The sequence below is a fragment of the Hylobates moloch genome, unplaced genomic scaffold (assembly GCF_009828535.3).
Source record: "Hylobates moloch isolate HMO894 unplaced genomic scaffold, HMol_V3 SCAFFOLD_15, whole genome shotgun sequence".
Taxonomy (NCBI): Eukaryota; Metazoa; Chordata; class Mammalia; order Primates; family Hylobatidae; genus Hylobates; species Hylobates moloch.
In genome coordinates this window covers 23,774,724-23,784,504 of record NW_026652290.1, presented here as the reverse complement: position 1 = coordinate 23,784,504, position 9,781 = coordinate 23,774,724, and positions in this window count along the sequence as shown.

The following is a 9,781-nucleotide window of genomic DNA, read 5'->3' as shown; positions in this document are numbered from 1 at the left end:
AGTAAAAGGGTAATTACTAGAGGCTGAGAAGGGTAGTGTGGGGCTGGAGGGGAGGTGGGGATAGTTAATGGTTACCATAAATAGAGAGAATGAATAAGTCCTACTATTTGATAGCACAATAGGGTGACTATAGTCAACAATATCTTAATTGTACATTTAAAAATAATTAAAAGAGTGTAATTGGATTGTTTGTAACACAAAGGATAAATGCTTGATGAGGGGGTAGATACCCATTCTTCATGATGTGATTATTTCACATTCCATACTTGTACTGCAACATCCTATGTACTCCATACATATATACACTTACTCTGTACCAGCAAAAATTTAAAAATTAAATATTTTTTTAAAAAATTGCCTGTTGAAGGACATCTTGGGTGTTTCTACTTTTGGCTAATACAAATAAAACTACTATTTATTAAAAAATTAAATTAATAAAAGAGACAAAAGTTGAAAAAAAATGAGTACACATTTCTCCAAAGAAGATATATACATAATTGTATAGTCAATAAGCACATGAAAAGATTCTCACTATCGTTAGTCACTAAGGATGCATTAGTCCATTCTCACATGGTTATAAAGATACTACCTGAGACTGAGTAATTTATAAGGAAAAGAGGTTTAATTGTTTCAAAGTTCCACATGGCTGGGAAAGCCTCAGAGAATTTACAATCATGGTGGAAGGAAAAGGGGAAGCAAGAACCATCTTACCTGGCAGCAGGAAGGTGGCAGGGGTGGGGGAACTGTCAAACATCGGATGTTGTGAGCACTCACTCACTATCAAGAGAAAAGCATGGGGGAAACTGCCCTCATGATCCAATCATCTCCCACCAGGTCCCTCCCTTGACACCTGGAGATGACAGTTCCAGATGAGATTTGGGTGGAGACAGGGAGTCAAACCATATCAAAGGAAATACAATAGATGGCTACAACCTGAAAGATAGTTGACAGTAGTATTTACAAAGATGTGGATAAGGCCGGGCGCGGTGGCTCACGCTTGTAATCCCAGCACTTTGGGAGGCTGAGGCGGGCGGATCACGAGGTCAGGAGATCGAGACCACGGTGAAACCCCGTCTCTACTAAAAATACAAAAAATTAGCTGGGCGTGGTGGCGGGCGCCTGTAGTCCCAGCTACTCGGAGAGGCTGAGGCAGGAGAATGGCGTGAACCCGGGAGGCGGAGCTTGCAGTGAGCCGAGATTGCGCCACTGCACTCCAGCCTGGGCGACAGAGCGAGACTCTGTCTCAAAAAAAAAAAAAAAAAAAAAAAGATGTGGATAAATTGTATGCCTTATACATTGAAGATAAGAATGTAAAATAATGCAAATGATTGGGAAAACAGTTAAGCATTTTCTCAAAGAGTTAAATATAAAATTATCTTATTACCCAGTGATTTCACTCCTAGGTATACCCCAAAAGTACTGGAAATATATTTATATAACAACCTGTGCAAGAATGTTCACACCATTATTTTTTATGTTAATAGAATAATTGTAATTGGAAACAACCCAAATATCTATCAGCAAATGAATGAACAAATTGTGCTATACGTCTACAATGGAAAATTTTTCAGCCATAAAAATGAGGGAAGCATTTCTAGATGTTCCAACATAAAAGAACCTTGAAAAGATTATACAATCCGGAAGAAGCTAGATACTAAATGCCACATTACAGAATGATTTCATTTAGATGAACTGTACAGAATAGGCAAATCGATAGTGAATTGCCAGGGCCTGTATAGAAATGGGTAAGGGTGAGTGGCTGTTCATGAATTATACACTTTAAAATTGTCAGTTTTACAGTATGTTCATTGTGTCTCAAATTTTTAAAATCCTCAAATAAAATAAACGATCAAAAAATACTATCAAGACTATTGTGGTGGAAGTGACAGGGTGTGGCACACCTTTTTGCATTATCAGAACTTCACCATTGAGTACAAACTCGTGGGACATGTTTTATTAAACATGAACAGGTGGGGATTGATTTCTCCCCTCAGGACAGCAACTATGATGGTGGTCCCCAAACAGTATACATGATAAATAACAAGGATGAGGGATCCATGATTAATGTAGGTATCCGTAGGAGGTTTTAAGGAGAGATAGGAGGGAAACTTAGACAAGGACAGGGCTGCCTGCTAATAAAAAATGTAAAATGCTGTAGTCTTCTAATTCAGATGTTAAGAAAAATAAGGCCTAATTTTATAGCAATGCACTTTCAAAGCCAAAGCACTTTGTTTTCAAATTTATCATTTAAAAAGTCCACATTGAGCAAAGTCCAGTAGTTATTCTGGTAGAAAATATTCATCTTTATGTTAAGGAATTATAATTATCTTGCTAAAAACTTGTCTTAGAGATGGATATTTCACTTTGAAAAATGATTTTTGGCCATTTATTTAGAGCATCATATGTTTTTATCTTATTAATGAGATGAATTTTAATAGTGTAATTCTCAATATGACTCATTTTTCTAATTTTAAATAAATTCTACTTGATAATTTTATAGTTCTTACATCTAGTACTTTATTCTAAATGTGTTAAAATGCCATATTATGTAAGCTCTAAAATCTTTATGAATGATAACAACGTTTGTAAGGTTTTTTCCCTATGTTTTATAGTTTTATCCTCATGTTAAGCTACAATGGTATTCAGAAGCATTGCAGAGCTATCTATACTCATAATTTATTCCCTAAAGTCTTTAAATTTTTAAATGAGTCACTCAAAAAGTCAAAAATGTGAACATATTTAATTTTTGATAGTTTATTTCAACCATTAAACTTCTTGAGATCAGAGTTTGATACTGTAACAGAAACCAGAATTTGGAGAGGTTTAGGTTACTAGAATATGTAGAGCAGAATACCAGGAGGACAAAACTGCACTGAAAGACAGCTTGGGAGAACTACAAATAGTTTCCTCCCTCTTTCCACTGAGTACTAAGATATGCGGGAATGGGATGAAACTCTCCAAAGATGCAGAAAAAACAACCATAGAAAAGCAGGCTCACCAAATCCTGTAGGTAAGACAGGATCATTAGGGAGAGTCCTCAGAAGGAATATGCCTTAGTAGTAGGGCTAAATTAGCTTCAGAATAAAGGTTGCTCTGTATTTGGCATAATAAACAATAAAATGCAAAGCTTGAAATAATCAAGCTGTTGCCAATTAACTCTGTGCTAAAGCAACATACAATATCTTTTTTAGAAATACAGACAAATTTGACACTTAAGTCCAATAAAAAATTGTCAGGTGTGCAAAAAAGCAGGAAAATAAAATACAGAACCATGAAAAAATCTATCAGTGGAAATAAAGGTTCTATGATTAGCATTCAAGGTAAAACAGGTATTATAAATCTTTAAAATATGCTCACAGAAATGAAGAAAAGAAGAAACACAATAAAGAAGTTAAATAACCATGAATTAAAGGCCAAATTGAACTTAATAAAAATGAAAATATAATATCAGAAAAGAAAAACACATTGAGACTGAATTACCAACAAATGTAAGAAACAATTGGTTAACTTAAAGATATTATGCATATTCATAAATAAGAAAAGAGAACAACACTAAGAAAAATGAACACAGCCTCAGTGAAATGTAGAATAAGTGGTTTAATATATAAGTAATGGGGGGTTACAAATGGAAAGGAGAAAGAAGGGACCAACAGAAATAGTATTATATTTAAAATGGGTGACATTTATTTTTATAAATAATTCCTCATTAAAATTATTTTTTAAAATTCTAAAAGTGTCAGGTTGGCTTCTGTCATTTAGAGCTATTGAGAAGTGTCAATTTTTTCTCTTTTGTTGGAAGTGTACCCTTCACTTTTGAACAAATGCTGAAATTAGTGAAAATTATTTTATTATACTCAGAATGCTATCTACAGTAAGTGAAGCAGTGAATACCACGGTGACACAATTGCTTAGAATGGGTTAAAATTTGTTGGCCTTTTTTGCAGATTTTAGGAGGCTCAAGGATTAACAACCCTAACTTCATACCTCCAGCAATACCTCAGTATTGTACTTTACACTAGTCCCCATATATAAAGTTGCTAATGGTTATCTGTTGGGTTTGCTTACATTTATTTCTTGATCAATTGAGTTCTTTTTCCTCCACACTGGTGAATTACTGGCTGGTCACTTCTCTTCTCATACTAGTTTTGCCTGCAATATATATAGTGTCACAACACCTAGTTGCAGAAGCCACTTATCTTGGTTTCAAAGTTGTTAAAAGATTTACCTCTTACCTGTGAAAATTGGGAAAACTCTAGGGAAGTAAATGTGTGGGTGCAGAAAATCATATTAGAGAAGAAGTTTGGGGAATTTTAAAAAGAAATTGAGATAATCAATGTAACATGATTTCTCTTATTCCACAATGTGTAAGACCCCAGGAGTATGCATTTAAAAAATAATATGGGCCGGGCGCGGTGGCTCACGCTTGTAATCCCAGCACTTTGGGAGGCCGAGGCGGGCGGATCACGAGGTCAGGAGATCGAGACCACGGTGAAACCCCGTCTCTACTAAAAAATACAAAAAATTAGCCGGGCGCGGTGGCGGGCGCCTGTAGTCCCAGCTACTCGGAGGCTGAGGCAGGAGAATGGCGTGAACCCGGGAGGCGGAGCTTGCAGTGAGCCGAGATTGCGCCACTGCACTCCAGCCTAGGCGACAGAGCGAGACTCTGTCTCAAAAAAATATATATATATATAATAATAATAATATATCATTTAAATATGTTGTAATAAGGAAATAAACCTTTGGCAATTATGCATTAGATATGTTTCAGTAGTTTTAGAGGAAGTGACATCAATCAAACTCTGCATTGACTTGAATACACGGATCTAGCAAAATATTAAAACCAGATCTAAATATCTGTCTATTTGGACAAAACTTATATTCTGCTAATCTAAAACATAAAAATATATAGATTCTTCAAACTGTTTACTAACATGAAGTTAAATGGAAATTAATGAAATAAGTTACTTCTGTATTTTAGTACTTATATTTTTTTTATTATTCTGCTAAGATGGATCTTAGAGAAGACATATAAAACCTTTAGTTCTATAGATATTTAAATTGAAGACACAATTATACTGCTGCAGTTGGCTGAGTGAAGTTCTACTTAAAAGAGGAGTTGTGATACAATTTTCTGTAATAATTTCTACCAAAAGGACACCAAGATTACCTTTTATCTTACACTTTCTTAATTGACAAGAAATAAGAAACTTTTGTTTTTGTTTTTCTTTGTTTCCAAAATACCACCTCTGGAGCTATATTCAATTTGAGAGACAGGTAAAGAAAATAATTAAGTTGTTTATAGCCAACTTTTTACTAAAAACAAATATATATGTTACAAAATGTAATTGTACAAGCTAGTTGCTTGCATGTAACAATTCCTTATATAAGAAGGCATGGAACACAACTGTTGCTTGATTTGATTTAATTTTAAAAACAAAAGAAGACGAAAATTCAATGAGAGAAAAGAGAAAGCAGAAACATTTCAGGAGACAATAATAATTTGACAATAAAAAAATGAACACATTTGGAAAGAGTCTGCAGTAGTAACTTGAAAGGCAGTTGACAAGTACAGCCTGATTGAGAAGCACATATGATATCAGGAACAAAACCAAAAGAGAGAGAGAGGATAATGTGTAGTTGAAAACAACATAAATAAACTTCAAACCCTGACACCAGCCAAAAATCTTTTCTAGGCTGAGAAATAATTGCAAACAGTAGGAAATACTCATTTAGAATTCACTAAACTGTCACAGCTTGAACCTGGGGTACATTTCATGACCTTAAACAATCTTGAGTCTCCTTTCAAGATAAATGAAGCACAGAGTGGAACCATTCACTCTTTTAAAGAGGGTCAAGCATACTAGACCACAGTCAGTTTTAGCAGACACAGGTGTGGCATCGAGGAATTGAAAGCAAACCAAGGTCAGCATGTGGGTGTCAAGTCCTAACAGGCTAGAGTTGATGAACTTTCTGTCTTTTCTTATCTCTTTGTGATTTAACCTAACAATTGTCCATATTTCTGGGACAGAGACAGCCTTGGGAAAATAGTGATAAAGGCAAATTTATCTGGTGCCTATGTGTTAATTATATCAGCACTCTTAGTTTTTCTTCCCAGGCATCTGTTTCCTACACTCCAATTTCATGAGACCTTGCTCCAGGATACCTGTTAAATAATCAATTTTTAGCATCAGAGCATTACTTACTTATATAATATTAGAGAAAGCAGATCTCTTAGATCTCACCTTATGATCACACACTTGATTCTCTTCCAATGAGACCAACTTAGATAAGGTATATAATGAGGGCAACTGATCACAGGGACGAATTTCATTAACCACGACTGTGTGGTAGTGATGCTGGTGGTGAAAAACTTAGTGGTAGGAGCCATGGGATCACAGGGAGCCTGATCCAAGGAAACACCCATGGTCTGGCTTTTCTCTGTTTCTTTTCACCAGATGACTCGGCTTCAAACTATGAGGCCAGTGGCCCCAGGAACTCCAAAATTGTTAACAATCTATTTCTTAGACTTGTACATTCCAAAACTTACTGCTTGTTTATTCTTCTAGCAAGGAGAACTATATCTTAACAGAATTTACCATGAGCTTTAAATATAATATGTGATGTGTATATATTTTAAATATAATACCTTGGAATCTTCCTAGGTTACCAATTTACAAGGATATTAATGGTCATTATGTGAATATTAGCTTGGAATTCTTGGAGAAAGTATTATATATCTGCTTGAACAATTTTATTTATTTTCTCCATTCATCTTGAGTCAACTAAAGCTCAAAGACATTAGGTATCTTACCTAAAGTCATATGGCTAAGATATGATGAAATATTGTAAAAGGGCTATTTCTGGGAGCAAGATATGTTCATGTGACTCTATTAATGATCTGAAAAACCAAGTTCCGAAAAGCCATGAAAACGGTTGCCAGATAAAATATAGTATGCTCATAAAATTTGAATTTCAGAAAAGCAAAATAATTTGTATAAGTATGTCCCAAATTTTGCGTGGGATATATTTATACTAAAAAATATCCTTTGTTAAATTTCAAACTTACCTTAGGGTGTGGCATTTTTATTTACTAAACCTTACAATCCTACCCATGACCCATGCAAATTGCCATAAACTCTACCTGCTTATTAGTTGATATCATGAAAGGCTGTATCAGAGAAATTTGATGATAAATAAGAACACATGGAGAAGAAACATCTACTTACTAAAGACTGCTGAGACAGAAAATATATGGCGAAGTCCTCTACTCTCACAGAGTTTATAATTAAGTCATGTGGAGGAAAATAACCCATAGAAAGTAACAATGAGTGAAACAAGAAAATGAGCTAGTAGGTATTGTGAGTTATGAAGAGAAGAAAATCAAACAACATCAACTAGCAAGGGAAGATATCTTTAAGGAAGTAGAGAGGATGAATAGTTGGAAAGTGAAACTGTCTGGGGAAAATATTGTAAATTGCTTCTGATTCTTCCACTTGTGAAACACAGGAAACTTCAATACATTTCAATGCCTGTGGTTGAATATGTGCAAAGGAAGCCAAAGCTCTCTCTCAAGCAGAGACAGAAACAGAAGTGTATTCATCAAGAGAGGAATAATGAACAGACATAAGAGGAGACAATGATGTGAAGGTAAGAAAACTTTGAAGAGAGTAGAGCAGTTATTCTCAGTTAGGATCTCGATAGTGGCATCAGTATTACCTAGGAATTTGTTAGAGATGCAAGTCCTCTGCTTCACCCAAAAAATGCTGAACCAGAATCTCTGGGGATGAGGCCCAGCCATCACTACTTTATTTTTATTTTTTATTATACTTTAAGTTCTGGGTTACCTGTGCAGAATGTGCAGTATTGCTACATAGGTATACACATGCCATGGTGGTTTGCTACACCCATCAACCTGGCACCTACATGAGGTATTTCTCCTAATGTTATCCCTCCCCTAGCCCCCCACCCCCTCAATAGGCCCTGTTGTGTGATGTTCCCCTCCCTGTGTCCATGTGTTCTCATCGTTCAATTCCCACTTATGAGTGAGAACATGCAGTTTGGTTTTCTGATCTTGTGATAGTTTCCTGAGAATGATGGTTTCCAGCTTCATCCATGTCCCTGCAAAGGACATGAACTCATCATTTTTTATGGCTGCATAGGATTCCATGGTGTATATGTGCCACATTTTCTTAATCCAGTCTATCATTGATGGACATTTGGGTTGGTTCCAAGTCTTTGCTATTGGGAATAGTGCCACAATAAACATACATGTGCATGTGTCTTTATCGTAGAATGATTTATAATCCTTTGGGTATATGTCCAGTAATGGGATTGCTGGGTCAAATGGTATTTCTAGTTAAGTTTAAGTCGTTCATGCATCTTGAGTTGATTTTTGTATAAGGTGTAAGGAAGGAGTCCAATTTCAATTTTCTGCATATGGCTAGCCAGTTTTTGCAACATCATTTATTAAATAGGGAATCTTTTCCCCATTGCTTGTGTGTGTCAGGTTTGTCAAAGATCAGATGGTTGTAGGTGTGTGATGTTATTTCAGAGGCCTCTGTTCTGTTCCATTGGTCTCTATATCTGTTTTGGTACCAGCACCATACTGTTTTGGTTACTGTAGCCTTGTAGTGTAGTTTGAAGTCAGGTAGTGTGATGCCTCCAGCTTTGTTCTTCTTGTCCAGGATTGTTTTGGCTATGCAGACTCTTTTTTGGTTCTATAAGAAATAGAAAGTAGTTTTTTCCAATTCTGTGAAAAAAGTCAGTGTTAGCTTCATAGGGATAGCATTGAATCTAAAAATTTCTTTGGGTGGTATGGCCAATTTCATGATATTGATTCTTCATATCCATGAGCATGGAATATTTTTTGATTTGTTTGTGTTTTCTCTTATTTCCTTGAGCAGAGGTTTGCAGTTCTGCTGGAAGAGGTCCTTCACATCCCTTGTAAGTTGGATTCCTAGGTATTTTATTCTCTTTGTAGCAATTGTGAATGGGAGTTCACTCATGATTTGGCTCTCTGTTTGTCTGTTATTGGTGTATAGAAATGCTTGTGATTTTTGCACAATTGATTTTGTATCTTGAGACTTTGCTGAAGTTGCTCATCAGCTTAAGGAGATTTGGGGCTGAGACAATGGGGTTTTCTAAATATACAATCATGTCATCTGCAAACAGAGACAATTTGATTTCCTCTCTTCCTATTTGAATACATTTTATTGCTTTGTCTTGCCTGACTGCCCTGGCCAGAACTTCCAATACTATGTTGAATAGGAGTGGTGAGAGAGGACATCCTTGTCTTGTGCCAGTTTTCAAAGGGAATGCTTCCAGTTTTTGCCCATTCAGTATGATATCGGCTGTGGGTTTGTCATAGATAGCTCTTATTATTTTGAGATGCATCCCATCAATACCTAGTTTATTGAGAGTTTTTAGCATGAAGGGTTGTTGAATTTTGTCAAAGGCTTTTTCTGCATCTATTGAGATAATCATGTGGTTTTGTCATTGGTTCTGTTTATGTGATGTATTAGTTTACTGATTTTTGTATGTTGAACCAGCCTTGCATCCCAGGGATGAAGCTGACTTGATCACGGTGGATAAGCTTTTTGATGCGGTTTGCCAGTATTTTATTGAGAATTTCTGCATCAATATTCATCAGGGATATTGGTCTAAAATTCTCTTTTTTTGTTGTGTCTCTGCCAGGCTTTGGTATCAGAATGATCCTGGCCTCATAAAATGAGTTAGGGAGGATTCTCTCTTTTTCTACTGACTGGAATAGTTTCAGAAGGAA